This window comes from Falco naumanni, chromosome 12 (genome assembly GCF_017639655.2).
Source record: "Falco naumanni isolate bFalNau1 chromosome 12, bFalNau1.pat, whole genome shotgun sequence".
Taxonomy (NCBI): domain Eukaryota; kingdom Metazoa; phylum Chordata; class Aves; order Falconiformes; family Falconidae; genus Falco; species Falco naumanni.
In genome coordinates this window covers 22,345,948-22,363,086 of record NC_054065.1, presented here as the reverse complement: position 1 = coordinate 22,363,086, position 17,139 = coordinate 22,345,948, and positions in this window count along the sequence as shown.

Genomic DNA, 17,139 nt, shown 5'->3' with positions numbered 1-17,139 from the left:
TGGGAGTTTGAGTGTCTGAGGGATGCAGGAGTTTGATGTCAAGAATATCCCAGAAACATGAAGTCACCGAAGGAAATACTGATCATCATCATCTGCATCCTAAACCCTAGCAGCTCCTGAGATTTCGAGCATTTACATTGTACCCCTTACTTCAAAGGAAGTGTGCCTGAAGTGAGTAGTTAGATGATTCACAATAAAGTCCATAAATATTGTAAGGCAGTAAAAATATGTTCTAAAACAATTAATAACATTAACATTAATAACCTGTCTGAAATACTATAACTTCAGCAAAATGTGTGGTGGAAGATTCTGACTTCCCTCATCCTTTGAGAAAGGCGGAAGCAACCGTTCTAAATACCAGGGAAAAGAATAGCCATGGATCGTCACGCCTCAGCCCTTGGGAAAGATAAGCTAGATCCAGAAAGTACGAGAGGCATTTCTACATACGTCAGTGCAGAGCGGGGACATTTCTCTGAAGCAGTTGAAATACTTTATCTGTTTAGCGGGAGTTATAGCAACAGTAATCAACGAGATATTGGCTAACAAACTTGGGAAGTAATCTGGATGATTTTAGATGGAGAAAAAAAAATCCTCGGGAGCTCATATGTATATGTGCAACCATCTTTCTTTGAAAAGAATGAGAAATGTTTTTTTTTCTGTGGTCCAAACACTGCTAAACCCAAATGGACTCTTTCTTTGCTCAAACTAAAAGTATCCTGCTTCTCTGAGCAAGAATATTTGAATTCTGCCTGGGAGGCACAGTACGGCTTTGCATGCTCGGTGTCTGCTGAGTGTGCAGCTGGATACCTGTGAAATGCTGGGTGACCACAGGCTCATTTCCATGTACACTACAGCATTCCTTTGGGAGGAGAGGCTCTTAATAGGTCTGTTCATAATGGATGTGTAAGCATGCAAGCTTTATTACCTGCCCCTGCCAACTCACCAGGAAAGTATGCCATTCCTGCACTGATGGGTATGTAACCAGGGCTGTCTAATTATCACGTGGCTGTGCTGCCAGAAACGATGCCTGGCTCTGTCCTTGGGCTTTTCACTGATATACACAAAGCAGGAGCCTCTTGCTTCTCTGACTTAATACTGGTATTATTGCAGCCGCTGCAGAAAGGGAAGGGCAGGCCAGGAAAGAGTTGGGCTCTCTGCTTAGGAAGAGAGGAGATGCTGATTTTAGTGCAAATCTGTCACTTACAAAGTCTGTGCCTGCAATGTGTATGGCATTTGAGATATAATTCTAAAAAAATTTTAAAGGACTTTCTGCAAACACTGTCCATTGTAATAGTTGAAATGGTAGGATTTAGACACAGAAGGTTTTTCTCTGCCTCTTCACATGCTTGCAAACTAACGCTCTGACGCAGACCCACAGTGTTGCCATTTCAGCGCTCTGCAAAAGAAGTCTGATTACAGAAATGCTATTACAAGCTTGAGAGGCAAAAAAAAAATAGAGCAAAAGAAAGTTGAGGGATTAAGAAGGAAAAGAGAGTGCAAACTCCAGCCAAACCAAAGCCACAGGAAATGGAGTCTGAATGTAAGAGCAGGATCTAGACAGAAAGGGATTTGGCAGGGGAGAAACTGTTGCAAGAACTTCAAGGAGAAATATAAAGTCCAGTTCTGTAAAACTGTGCTTGTGATGAGTCCTTATCCCTGCAAACGAACCCATTTGCATGACACTACTATAATTTGTAGGTCTTAGTAGTATTAGTAAGATCTTAGGAAAACACCGTATGTTAAAAAAAAAGGGTAGCAACACTGAAATGAGAACAAAAGGTAGGAGCAAGGTAATGTATAGGGAGGAGGGATTGCTTGCTTTGAGTTCTCTTTCGCTGAGCAGCAAGGCTCGTATCCACAGAGACAGGTAGCAACTGTTCCAAATGGGTAGGGTGTTTGTTGGGAAAACAGTGCCTCTGGTTGTGACAAAAAGGGGTATGTTTCACATATGCTTATTTGCCAGTTCTTCTGTTTCTGTCAGGATACTCCTTGTGATGCTGGATTCCTTCCCAGCCTCCTGTAGATTTTGGAAAGCCTCCCATTCAGCTGCCATGTAGAAGGCTTTGAACTTACAATGGGAAAGGCTAAAATGCACCCAGCACTGGGGGGGGACCCTCAATACCCTCTCCCCATTTCTTTCTTCCCCATCAGGACCACCAGGAAGCTGGCAGGCACCATCCTGGGACTAGCAGCACTGGCAGCAAGGAAAAGGCAGGGTTTGCAGCATGAGGTAGAAACTTTTGAAGATGGAGGCTTGGATGTTTAATTGGAAGCCAGTGCTTGATTAGTTTTTAGGATGGAATTAAATCTCTTTGTGGAAAGGGAGGCACTTGCCCACAGGAGGGGTTTAGCTGTGCAGGGTCTGATGAAGACACCTGTCCCAGAGCCATAAAAGTGTGTGGAAAGGCTGCAGAAAGACATACTCCATTACTGTGGAAAAACAGGTAATGTTAGGATTTCTTTGTGAAAAATTAACAAAGTACTTTCCCTTCAAGGAACAGACACACGGATGAGGAAAATGCCATCTGTGCATCAGCTCCCCTCTGATTCTAAATGTGTCTTAAGTCAGGAGAAACAGAATCGCAAACTATTTAGCTGATAAGCACAAGCAATTAATTTAGCTGGGGCATACAGTAGGTAAGTCTTATACCAGCGAGAGTTATGTGCAGCTAAATCTGGCTCATGAAACAAACATAACTTTGGGCAGCTACTCAGCAAAGCCCTATCCTGCCTCATCCTGCTTGGAAGCATCATTGTGGCACTGATGTGTAACGTATTTAGTTGTTGATAAGTCTGATGCTTGCGTATAGGGTCTGAACTAGAAAGATAAAGAGATACCCTGGGATTAATATTAATATTTCCCTCAATATCCTTGATACACCCAGTGCTGTGTTTACCTATCACAGCACATTTGAGATCCCCTTCTCGCTGGCATGAGGAGCTGCAGAAAGTTGTTGGTGTGAGAGAGCACGACAACCCACTTTCTTCACTTCCTTCCTTACTCTTGCATAAAGCTGTGGTCACCAGCACAGAATTAAAAATAACGCATCCTTCTCTGTTGTGCTTCTTTTTAAAGCCTTCCCTGGCACAACAGAATTAAGCTGCTGTTCTGCTGGAAAGACCCTCGCGGCTGCATGGGCACTGCAGAGCTGCAGAAAATGGTGCGAAGCGCTCCCATATGTACCTCTCACAGTTTGCCTTGGGATCCAGGTTAGAACAGCAGATTTCAGTAGTGATGTAAAAACGTATCCCATCAGCTTATGGGGATTTCTCACAACTTCCAAAGTGGCTGCTCTGTAACAAAGGGTATGTATCTCACTCATGAGGGGTTTGAGCCACCCAGTAAATTTAGACGTCACAGGGCTGAGCACTGCATTGTTGGTGGGTTTGTGGGATTTAAAATATCCAAGATAAGAGTTTTGTCCCTCTACAAAACACATTGTGGAGAGAAATATCTGAGTGAACAACTGGGGCAATTTAAGAATAGTCACTTTTCCAGATGTTACACAAATATAGCTACCCACCCTTTTTTCCCCTCAAGTGTATTTAAGAAATAAATTCTTTCAGTTTTATTTAAAAATCAGCTTGGTTCTCCTGGTCAAAAAAATGCCTTGTTACTAAGATTCTAGACCTTGCACAGAGATAATGAGCTAATTTATGGATGGGAGGTACTGATCTTTAAAAACACATCCTTAAGAATATATAAAGTTTACTGGTCCAAGCCTAGCTTAGGGAAATACGCTTTAATCTGTCTTTTCCTTCAATAATTAGAAAAAAAAAGAGTAGATTTTAGGCTTTTGAAGTGTTTTATTAGTCTTCCTTGATAACACCCAGTGGACCCTCTCTGAATATCTGAATGAGGGAAGCTTATTGCATAGCTTGGGCAGTCCCAATGTGTTGTCCTGTTCGCATCTCCCATCGGTTCATACATGTTCCTGGAAGAACACACATGATCCTGGCCAGACAATGTACCACTGAGCTGACAAACAAAAAGCTATCCAGGAGATTCATGGACCTGCCTTTCACTGTGCACCTTGAGGATGTGTCTTGCTCCATATCCTTTAGGAAATGTTTAGGTACTTGTTCTACCTCACTCACGCGGGGGAAGCAATCTGGCATAGTGCAGGGATGCTAAAGCAACTCAGAAAAGGAATACCAAATTCAATAAAGTAATCAAATCCAGCAGATTATCTGGGATTTTTCTTTTCCTCTGAGATCTCCTCTGCTGATCACTTGTGTTTGTGTAGGTATACAGTTTCCAGGAGAAGGAAAAACTCTCCACTGAAGAGGTTTCTGAAAGAGAACAGTAGACAAAATAATTCACCGGGAGCAGTCATCATTACAGTAGCAATGTAGCTGTGCTTTAGCTTACTGGTATTTGACTTTCAATAACACGCTTGGGCCAGGCCCTGGTCACTGTAAGGATATCCTTCTGCTACACCTGACTGGGAATTGTCTGAGTCAGCAGCATTGATTATGCTTTATATAAACGCAGTAATACCACCCAATATGTCATGAGGGGGAGGATGATTTATTGAAGTAAATGATGCACCAGGAATGTTTTGATGTTATTATGCAGAGAGGAGAGCCAAGCTGCTGCTGCCTCTGGACATACCCTTTGTGTGTCAGAAATGCCCTTTGCTCTCCCAGCACATCTGCCCAGAAGACAGCCATCACACCGGAGGCCAGCTAACCTCACCCGCTCTCAAGGCTTTGCCTTAAAAACCACTGCTAGTCACGTGGGAGGTTTGAATCATCGTATTGGGAAAAGTGCATAATTAAGGACTTTCTAAAGCATGCAGTGTATCTGTTTCAAACTACAAAGCATTTGAAAGATCAGTGGTCAGGGATTTATGAAATTCTTTATTGTGTCAGTGACCACTTAGATACTAAATATCAATGGATTGTTTTTCTCTATCACAGGAAGAACATTTGTTTTTATCCAGAGCCAAAACCTGAAGTCATTATTCATTTTATTACTTGGGCAAAATTCTCATTAAAGACTTACGTGTTTGGTTCAAGGCTCAATATTTCAAAGGAGAATGTATTTAGAATAGAAAACAGAAGGAAGAGCTTTGTAAACATCCAAATGTCTCTTTAAATTCATTCTACAAACACGTTAAGTCCGTAACAATGCAAACAGAGAAAGTTAATTCAGCCATAATTCCCACCCTTCTTCCGTGCCAAGAGATGGAAGTGTTTACTCCTTGTGAAGATCGCTTTGTTTACACTCTCCCAAGCTACCCTTAGCACCTCCCCTCTTACCACTTTCATTAGAGGTGAGCCTGCTAGGCGCTTTACCAGCCTGCTGTGATGCTTATCACCTTGGCATCCGAAAAGATCTTGGATAGGCTGTAAGTGAAAACAACTAGAGCGGTAGAGCCTTTCAAGTGTGCTGTCACTGAACAAATGATGTGGTCACTAAGGGAGCCTAAAATGAAAATAAACAGCATACAGATTTAAAATTGGCCTGAGGCCCCCCAGGGAAATATTGAAGGAGAATAGTGCAAGCCTATCAGCAGGCTTCGCTGGTGTGTACTGGGCATACATATTCTTGCTGAACTCAATTAGAGAAGTCATATCTGTATAAACACAAGGTACTAGATGATTCTGCAGGTATGTTGTCAAGTTTCATTGGATACTTTTAAAATATGGAAATGGCTTACCTGTAATATATTATACTTTCATCAATCCTTAACTAGACTCGACAGTTCCTTAGTGACATATTTGTCTTCAGTTTTGGTACACATATGGATGACTATTAAAAATCTAGTAATGTATGTAAGGAGAACTGGAAATGATTGTAATTTGCTTTGTTTTTTCCGGAGTCTTAAAACTTGCTGCTGCACACTGAGGTTACAGTGGCTCTATGCTTGTGCAGTGGCAAGCTATTGGATTTCGGAGGTCAGTTTTCAGTTTCCTCATGTAAATTATACCACCTTCCATCCTGTAACACATTTTCCCTCTTCATCCATACATCAAAGCATAAGAATGACATTCTCTGAATTCTTAAAATTAATGAACAGGAGCAGTTCCACTTAGTGTTGAGAGCAAACACAGAGAATGGTTTTCTTAAGTATCCAAACCAGCATGAGGATGAAGCAGCCTAATTCACCTTCCCTCAATACAGTTTTAAGATTTTGAATTCACATCGTCCAATATGATCTATCACCCGATAGCACAGAAAGCTGTTTTATTATTCCGTGGTGTATTCCCCCTAGTCAAAACATCATTACCTGAAATGACACTCTTGGCTGTTCAACCAGAGATAAATGTATATAAATACTAATTTAACTTCAACTGCAGGGTGAATCTGAGCAGATCTCAAACACTGGTGCACAGATGTGAGGCAGATTCATCATTCAAATACAACATGCATTCGTTAGGTAACCTCCTACTCAGAACCGTGTAAAGGCCATCAGCTATGATCAGATAAGATTTTTTCTTCTCTCATGTTCACCAAATAGTTGTTATGCATATGGACAGTTGATTTGCCCATCATTTATTAACCTAGACAACACTTGCATATTTCAGGTATTCCAAAATAAGTCTTTTTCATGTGATATGCGATAAATGGGTAGCAGAGAGATTAATGGTCTTCAATACATGATTGCCATATTTAACATGCACCATGCATGGAATATTTAATGTCCTTTTACTCGCTTTTTTAAGTCGCAAAGGGAAGTGCTCAGGGCTGCTGAAATGCCAGATTATTTTTTTTAAATTGCCTGTAATGCATAATTCTGTCTCTTTGTGCATCTGTTAGCACAGTCTCCAACTGCTAGTTTTTGGCAAGTGATTGGACCTATTTGCAACATCCAGGTGCATGGACAGGGATTTTCCCACTAGAGCCAAGATGAGCCTTTCGGGAACCGGGCACATGTTGCTGGGGCTGCAGAACTGCTGCGTGACGGTGCCAGGCTCCCAGCTTGGCTTGGCCTGGGAGAGCAGCATCAGTGGCAAGTGGTAGACTTGTGGATGCAGAAAAAGCAGCCTAGTCCAGCGCCGTCCCACCTCAGCTGGGTCCACACCGCTGTGCACAGGTAGCCACCCTATAGTTCCTAAGGGTGCTGTGCTTGGCCTTCCGCTCTCTGTCCTTGTTGCTGCTCAGATGTGCGTAGCCTGTGCAAGCACCACCAGCCTGGCCAGGAGCAAACATGGCCAGCGTGCTTGGTCACTGACTGTACCCGAGGTGCTTTTGCAAGCTTGCAGGAGAGATAGTAAGTGAATTTGGTTTCCAGGGCAGCCTCTAGGTCACACATAATAGGTCACCCTTAACGAATGGCGTTGACATGGAACTGGAACGGCGGTGACTGAATGAAACTTAGCTCTCTCCTATTTGAGCAATGGAATTTATTCCCAGCTCTGACCTTGTGCAAACTCTGTTGCCATATTTATCACATGGAAAGAATGACCGTGGCCACGGCCGGCAGCGTGGGCAAGAGGCCTCCTCCATGGGAGCAGCTCCCAGCCTGGTCTGGACACCAAGGAACCAAAACACACCCGGTGGTGCTGGGGGAAGGAGGGACAAGCATGTCCTCTGCTGCCCCACCTGCATCTGAGGATGTTGCAAAGGGCTGCCCAACCCAAACAGCACACGGGGAATGGAGCTGCACAGGACACCGGGCCCTGCTGCTCCCCAGTGTTTCCCTTCTGCCATCCCCTGGGAGCCTCTGGGTGCAGGAGGGCACTACCCACAGCTTCTCTGCCAGGAAGGGGTGAGGGGGACTGGCCTGAAGTGCCACTCTCACCAGCAGTGACACTGCAGTTGAAGGTGACAGGCCAAGGGGCTGCAGCCTTCCTTTCACCCTCACACATGAAATCAACAGCTGCATCTCTGAGAGATGGGTTTGTGGCGAGAGATGCTGGGCGCGCTCCACCAGCTTCTCAGGAGGCCAGAAGGAAGGGGGATTTCTGCATGAAAAAAAATCTTCGCTTTGAATCCATACCTCCTCTTGTGCTGGCAGGAGCTACTTAGCTGCTTGTACAGAAACTGCCTGTCCTGCGCTCCCTTCTCTCCTGTGTGCCCTGCTCTGCCGGGAATGTACTTTGCCAGAAACAGCGACTGACCTCCTCGAGCATACAGGAAGCATCACACTAAAAAAAGAAAGCAGATCGTGTGAACAGAGCTAAACTTCCCACAAGGTGTAGTTTTCTCCCTTTGTTACTTTTAAATGCAAATATATAATGACAACAAGTTATAGAGGAGGGATAAGAGAGCAGGAGAGAGAGCCCTTGGGACCCGTCTGCTTTGCATTCGGGTATCCTGAGCCTGGAGAGACATTTGTGCTAAAGGTTATTTTGAAGTAGTTCAAAGGGGAGGCTTATTCTTGCCTAAGGATTTTTGTTAATCAGCTGTGATGCACCTCAAATCATTCACCTCTTTGGGCTTTATCTGGAATAAGCCTGTGATTTTCCAAGCCACCGCGCTGGAGGAAAGAAACCTCCTATTTTGGCCAAAGCATAGGTTTTGGTAATAGCAGTGAGAATAAAAGCAAAGCCCAACACGCAGGCACACCAGCGCTCACACGGCTGCTTGGCAACCCGCAGGGACCATGCCGGAGCCAGATGGCCTCCCGGGAACACTGGGACAGGATTTGCTGTGAACCAGGGCTGTGGGGAGGGATTCCCTGGCCCAAGCCTGCTTTTTTTGGGTGGCTTGTGGCAGCATCACGAGAACACGCAAAGGGCAAGAAGGTTGTTTCAGTGATTAAGCACTTGTTCATTTGGACCGTACAACTTTTTCAGGGTAGCTTCAGCAAACCTGAACCGGTATAATAAAATGTCCACCATGAAGAAATCATACTGTGAAGCAAACTCCTTTTTATTGCCTTAAGATGTTATTTGGCTTAAATATTATTTAAAGGCCCTACCGTAGTTATCCTTCCCTGGGTTTTGCCTCCCCTCACCCACAGTGAGATGCCAGAAAGAAGGAGACTTCACCATGAAGCATTTTTTGGCATCCCCATCTCTAAGACAAGAAGCCTGCTGTTACATTAACTCTTTGGATCTGGGGGGGGCAACATACTTTCTCCTCATTCCACCAGTTACCCTGGAGCTCCATAGATGTCCCTCTACACAGTGATTTTAAAGGATTTTGCAAGTGGGAGATGCCACCAGCATCATTACAAAGGAGGAGAAACAAGGACAAAAATGTCAAATAACCTGCAGAGGACTTGCTGCCAGCAAGAACAGGGCTCAGCTCAAGCCTCTTGTCCTGTGGGCATCCACAGGTATATGGTCACCCCACTGCCCCGGCTCCTCGGGCTGTGCCTGGCACAAAGTGGTAGACAGGGTTCGAGCTGGTGTATCCGATGAGTCACCTGCAGGCTTGCTAAGCAAAAATCATTACCTGTGGTAAATCTGAACGCACAACTTATCTTCCTGCTATATGTGATAAATGCAGGAATGTAAGAGGCTACCAACAAATTGCAACCATGGTACAGGAAAATTTTGTGGTACACTATGGCCCATTGAACAAACGTTTTCTGTTTCTGTGGGGGTTTCAGTTTTTCTGTTTGAAGGTGGGGCTGGGTGCTGCTGCCAACTGCACTTGGTAGCTGGCTGCTTGCATTGTGATTGTGTCAAAACCGCCCAGAGAAAGTAGAATTGCAGCTGAGATACAGCTGAGCAAGATTAAACTGCTCTTTTTGTTTGCACTGTTTATCTTTTCCCTTGCCAGTGCACTTCCCTGCATTCCTCTGGTGTGCTTTAGAACAAGTTAGCCTTTTGAAATGATTCTTCCAGCACACAGAGAAACCACCTCAGGCAGTCATCAAAAAGCCAGGCTTAATTTAAGTGAGGCATACTGGCAAGAAAGAACAAAGGTGAAGCTTTGTGCCTGAAAAAGTGTGAAGCTGACTGTTGCAGTCTGCTGCAAAAGAGATTTTATTTAGAAACCCCCACACAAAAATAGTCATGTGAAATACTGTAGAAGACATTCAAACTCTACTAGCAGCACTTTCTTGCTAATGATGTGGTACAAACGGTTTGAGGCTTAAATCAGACAAGAATAATATAAGAAAATTTATCTAGTGCTTTTCTGTCTTTGCACTGGCTTCACACAGCACTGTCTTCATCACTTTTCTTGGCATCAATTCCTTCTCGATAGCATGGGCCTTTTACTTCCCCCGTGTTCTGGCCCTTCAAAACACTTTCATAAGAAGTACTGTAGGTTGCTCATATTTAAAGGTGAATATTGATTGTGGAGGTATAAAAAATAGATTGGTACTTACAGTTCAGCTGGGAAAATATGCTTCTAAGGTATCATTATTTTGCCATGATAGGATGCTGAAGAGACTTACACATTAGTGTTTGATTTACCACAGCGTGAGTTCAGTGGTGGAAAATAAGCAACATACAAGTGCATCAACACAGGGCACTGAGAAAGTAGGAAATATTTTCATACATTGATCTGTCTGATGATTTGATAAATCAATAAGTTTGGCCTTTAAAATAATATAGGAGAGTTTCAGCAGCTTTGGTTTGAAGACGCCAGTCTTTTCTGAGGTGAGATTTTTGTTCTCATTATCTCGACCTTCATAGTTTCCTTCAGTGAAAACAGGTTCCAGTTTGATGATGACAATGCCTAGAGTGAACACCAGGCCAGAACGGCAGGTGACAGCAGTGGAAACCCAGCTATAGTTACTCTAGGAACTGCCATCAGTGGTCCCTGGGCTTACAAAGACCCTATGAGGAAATGATCGCTCCGTGTGCTGTACCTGTTCGGAAATAAGTGTATGGAAAGTAAACAGCTTTGGTCCTGCCAGGTTTGGTTGGGAGTGCTTCCCCATTCAACAGCTATTCAAATGCCAATCTATTTTTAGCATTCCAAATATTTTTACAGCACAGTTTTGGCAGGTACATTCATACCATAATTTGCAAGGACTAAGTTAAGGTTTTGCTTTTACTTTTTAAAATGAAACCGGAGGCATAATGCAATGCCCTCTTCAGCCAAGAGCCTGCCAATGAGTGTGATTTGCCTTGTAGAGGGATAGAGAGCAGGTATAAATTAGAATCTAATTCACCTGAAATACAGTGAGCAGCACCCTCCCTTAGTGTAAATGAGCAGAGCTGTGGTGTTGGTGGAGCCTGGCTTATTTACACCTGCGAGAGTCTGGCTCTTTGTCTGTGTAGCTCACGTCAGCTGTGGCTGGCAGGTCCCATAACAGCCTCATCCTCTGCTCCTACAGAGAGCCTTTCTGCTGGCCATCCCATGAGATGTGTCTTGTAGACCCAGAGCTAACCCATCAGGGGAGTGCTTTCCCCTTTTGCCTGACCTAATTCCTAGCAGGTCACCTTGGCGTGAAAAATTGCTTCTCTCTGCAGGTCTGTGCAGGGCCAGATCCCAGTTTTGGCTCCCTGCAATTACCTCTGCTCTACTTAATGAGTCAGGCTCACTGGTGCCAAAGGTCCTTGGAAGACAAAGTCCTGCTTTCTAACATTGCTGCAGAGCCCGCCTGGAAGCTGAGGGGATGAAGGCTCTCCAGGGTTTCAGGCATTCCTGAAGATGAGTGGGAAGGTGGGAAGCAAAAGCTCTGATTTCTGATCCCGTCACACCCTGCTCACGTTGCGGTGGCTGAGGCTCTCCTACTTTGTTCAATGGTAAAGCTATCATTTATTTTTATTTTTTTTTAATTCACCAGGGTGCAACATGAAACAGAGGTGATTTGCATTGCAAGCTGTCAGGGGGCTGCCCGTCAGCATGATGGATGTGTTGTGCCTTGGCTGCTGTCAGTTGATATTGCAGGAACGACTGTGATGGTTTATTTGTGCTCTATTGTACCACCTCAACCCAAAATGGGAGACTCTGCTCTGGTGTTGACAAGTTTGGCGAGCCACAGTGACTTGATGGTAACTCTTACGCCTGGTCAATGTCAGACTGAATTAATCTTGCTATGGTAGTGGGGTTTGCAGCAGCCGAGTGTTGCTGAGCAATAAAAAAATGGCAGATGTCAGAGCAGAGAGGGCTTTTCTACAAAGCATAGATCATTATCAGGGTTATAGCATACTTCGTAAATACACTGAGAAGTTGAAGCAAAGCTAAAATACCACTATGCAACCGGAGGTGTTCAGGAAACCACTGCGTGCTCTAGCTTCGTAAAATTAAATAGCTGTGTTAATCTTCAGCAGCTGGTTAATCTGCAGCAGCCGATGAGCCACTTTGTTTATAATAGGCAAAGGCAGCCTGCAAAGGGCTTCAGTTAGATGCAGAAATCACATTGTCAACAAGAATAATACTCCATTAGTAAGTGCTGGAGCCCTGGCCAGGAACAGCACATCTTCAAGATTACGCCCTTACGATCAGAAGGATAATCTATTGATAATCCATTTTTTTAGGAAGAATAACTGGAAAAGCAGTCTGTGAGCAGCTGAGACAGCATTCTGCTGGGTGCCGGTGGTGAAAGGATGTATTATCACAGTCCTCATTACTTAATCATTGAGTGGAATACACAAAAATAGCCAGGAAAGTTGTAGGCTGGGCTGAATAGGTTGAAAGGTTGTGGGAACATGTTCTGGCACACCCTTGTGCTGTGGTGAGACACACGACGAGGGGGAAGGGGAGGGAATGTTTTGGCGGGCCTGGGCAAAGGGGAATATACTCTGGTTTCCATATAAACTCTCTTCTCTCTTTCACTCAGGGTCATTTTGCTTCCTGGAGCAGAAATAACTTCCATTAGTCATTTAGGGTAACACTTTTCTAATGCATATAATGTGGAAACATCTCAGCTGTAAATCTATGGCCCTGTTCAAACGCAGGGAAAGAGCATTAGTATATTATACACAATAAAGTATTTGTAAATTCAAATTTCAGAGGAACTTTGGTCAGCTGAAAAATAAACCAAATACAGGATTACAACACAACAAATGAGCCAGGCAGGGAGCCTGCCTGTGGCTCTTAATTAAACCACCACCACTGCAAGAAAAACCCAAGGCCCATCACTGGAGCAGGCAGGAGAGCAGGTACCCCAAGGAAATTAGGATAAAAGCCGCTTGGTTGGCTACCTGTGATATATATGAAAAAAAAAAAAACATAAACCCCAGCCATTGTGCCACAGTTAATACCAAGTTAGCCACCTTGCTGCCAGACCAGCCAAGACATGAATACTAATGCTGCCCTCAGCTGCTGTAGAAATTGTCTCTTTGCATAAGAGCAACGAAGACCTTTTGTCCTTAACTTGTTTGTGCCGGGACTAAGTCAGGAGCTCCAGCTGCATCTGCAATCAGACAAGCTCTGCTTAGCGGCACTGAACTCGCAGCATTGTGTTTAACACTCACTCTCACCCACCTCCCAGGGAGCAAATGACAAAGGAGGCTGCACACACATGCTCTGGTAGGGGTGGCCCCAAGGTGGTGTCCCTGCTGGGCGCTTGGCAAGCAGATAAAAGTGCAGCCAGAACATGCTTTTGTGAGTACTTGGGCTGTGTGAGCGCAGGGGGGGGACCTGCAGGCCCTCCCCGAGGGGCAGCGATGGGGGTGGGAGGTGGTGGGAGACCACACGGGTGATGCTCAGAGCAGCAGAGGTGCGGGGACACGGGCACAGCCGGCTGTGGTGCCTGCCAGAGGTACCCCCAGTTACCGTGGGCAGGTGTGGAGGGGGAAAGGGGAGCAGCAGGATTTTGTGCCGATGGGGAGGCGAGCAGCAGTCCCTCTCGCTCACCAGGAAGGCGAGGGCACTGTCACCGGGCAGCGGCAGCAGCTCCTTCAGCCTTGGATGGGCAGCAGCACGTCAGCGGCCAAACTGCAGGCTGAGTTACTGCTGGAGGTGTGCTCAGTGTCACTGTTCTCTACCTGATATTGCCAAGACAAGAAAATTAAGACATTCATTTTTGTGGAGGAAAGTTTTCCCGCTGCCTTCATGCTTGAGAACATCCTTGGGTTTATTTTATGCTACTCACTCAGCAGCCTGGCATCACTTTCTTGAAGGATCGCCTACATGCTGGAGTTACTGCAGAGCTGTTACTTCAGAATAGCCATTTCTGAACAACCCTGTGCAAAAAAGGCTTATTCTGAAACAAGAAAACCTTATTCTGGTTGATCTTAATACTCTGTCAAAACTGACTTCTTTCCAAGAGTGGATTAGGTTAAATCAGATCAGGTGGAAGAAGATTGCCCACACACAGACGGGTCAGGAACAGCCCTCAAACTCGCACTCTCTCCTGATTGGGGTGAATTGGCAGGCATGGAGGAAAAAAACTTAGAATATGTAGGTAGGAGTCTGATACGGAGGTGCAGCACGGGCCTCCCAAGCCTTATTCTTTCTTCTAAGTATGTAACAATTGGGTGAAGATTAGTTTCTCCTGTCAGTGCACCTCTTAGCCAAGGTACTTTGGTTTTTTTAGTTTTATGTGGAGTATTTTTTCCCCTGCTGCCTTCCACAGACATCAGGTTTCTCTTTATTGCTCCATTCCTGTTTCTTAAAACAATTGCACGTGTACAAACAGCTGATTCCTCACAACGCAACGCTTCCCATTTTCACACAGCCACCTTGCTGTCAGCTACCTGCAGCAAACCAGTGTGCTCAAGCAAATCAGAGCTCATTGCACTTATGTCAGTCACATGTTCTTTTCACGAATCTAGTAGGTCTCTTGACCTCACAGTATATATGCTATCACTTCCTCCATCAGTAAATCCTTGAAAATCAGCAGAACAAAAATACTGAATAATTCAGTAATACACTCCGACAATATCTGCTAAACTGTCAACACAGCCTACTTTGCTGTTGCTGCAGCGTACGGTGGAACTGGCTTTACAGTCCTATGGGCTATTATTAGTCTGGTTTTTGGAGACTTAACACCTTTTGCAAGAACAGGAATAGAACAATAAACTGAGGTTTTTATCATAATGATGTTACAACAAGAAGGATGAAACCCCAACCAAACAAGACTATACTGATATTTTGCCACAGTTATAGGTAATTCAATGTGAGAATATTCAATCAGCTCTACTAGGTCAGCTTCGTCTTGGCTGCTTGGGTATGTATCCATCTCCTCCTCTGCCATGCTCACAAAAATACGATATGAGAGCACACTTATAATACAACCAGGAGTTACATAATTTATGACTCAAATAAAAAAATCCAGGCATGGTACAGAAGTGGATGGTTGAAGATACTTTACCTAATGATTCTGCCATTCCTCTTTAGACAAGGGGGGAGAAGTAAAACATAAAGCTGAGTCCTTGAGGTGAAGGAAAGAGACAGCGTGGCTTTGTATTAATATGAGTGGAGCTACTCCTGTGACACCTTAAAGTGAAGGAATGCACTTCCTTAGCTGTTTTACTCAAACTTGAGAAATGTTTTGGGTTTTGTACGTAGAATCTCTTTAGATCGTGAAAGAGGAGAACAAGAGGTGGTTCAGTCTCATGTCTGGGCTTCCTAAATACTGGATGAAAGATCTATAGTCGTAGAACTATGTTTAATCCAGACCAAAAGGTGAATAATCTGAGCTAACAGGGAAAAGGCAAAACTAAACAAATTAAAAATGTCAGTCAGTCAGTCTTTTTGCAGTATTTCACCTCTAGAATAATTTATGTACAACTGTAGTGGACCTGTTATCACTTGAAGCCTTTAAATCAAGACTGAACAACTTCAAAAATAAGAATTTCTGTAGCTTAAACACAATTGAAGATAACATGTTGAAATTATTAAGACAGGGTATTTGGACTTAATTATACATAATGCTGTCTGATCTTTATGTCTAGTTGCACAAGCCTGGAGCAATGGGTCTTCCTGTTGTAATCTAGCTGTACTTCTAGTCCATGGAATTTTTCCATAATGCACAGATTAAGATGGAAAGTCACTTACTCTGATTTAAAAAAATATATAATTCATCTTAAGACTTAAAAATGAAAGGTAATCCTTGATTATAATTTTGCTGTTGCCCTTTGCATTCATGCTGTCCTCATATCATTGTGCATATTTCTATAAAAAATTGACATCAAATGTTTCTTCTGAAGTTATTTTAGAAGAAATTACGCATGGGCTCCTTCATGTTTGCTTTATCCTTGTCCGTGCTTTCCATCATATTTGGCATTTTGTGCAGTGCAGATGGACAGCAATCGGTTACAGTCAAAGCTGTGCTTCAAAGGACAACACATGGACCCTGTATAGTAGCAGAATGTATTTTGTTTATTGTAGACTGGGCCATACACAAATCAGACAGGAAAAAACGCAAGCTGTTGGGTTCTGGTTTTCTGCGTACAGAAGCAAGGTGATAATTTCCACTCACTTGGAAAGCTTTTTAGGTCAGCTTCAGGAAGGAAAGAATGACATTTAATTGTAATGGACCTGGAGATGAATGCTGTTTCCCATTTACTGCCAAACCCATATTAGTTATGAGAAGACCTTGAGGAACTTTGTTAAGAGGCATTCTGGTGCAAGGCCTCCACGTAAACCCTTGAATATGGTGATGCCTCTAGCCAGGTACAAAATGCTTTTGGCAAATCCTGGCTGGAGAGCATCTATTTCTATGGAAAGCATCTATTTCTAAGCAAAACTTGTTAAGATAATACATACCATGTACACATAGCACCTAGAATACTTTTTCAATGCCAAAATAGTGTGTTTTTCTTGAACCTGTGTAGGTCAATTTTCAGGGTGGTGTGGGCACCCAAAGGTAAGATGGACCATTCAGGAAATTTCAGCCATATTCAATGGCTGCAGAAACAACGGTGCCAGAGGGAGACTTTAGCATTCCCTGACCTGCAAGAAGCTACTGACTCTACACACTGAGAGAGAGTTTGACAGAACAGTCCCCTCAGTGGCAATGCTGTCCCATACCCTCACTTCTGTCCCCTCAAAGGTTTTGGTATAACCAGCTGCTGCATTGGGGAACTCGGGCAATTACGTTTTTGGTTTTCTTTGTAGTTAGCTTCCCCAAGGGATTCGTAAGTCCAGAAGAAATGCCTGCCAAGGCTTGCTGGCCATGCATCCATACAGATCCTGGGAGTGCCTCTGCAGTTTGGCCAAGCCAGTTTAGCACAAGTCACTGTCAAACTGCTGTTACACTGAACTGGTTGCTGACTGCTGGTAGCTGAGCAGCGAGAGGCCTAACTTCCACCAAAGCAGCAGTAACAGTCATTGGAAGTAGTGCCATCGTGAACTGCCGTGGTCATCCCCAAATCCCACCTGGTAATTAG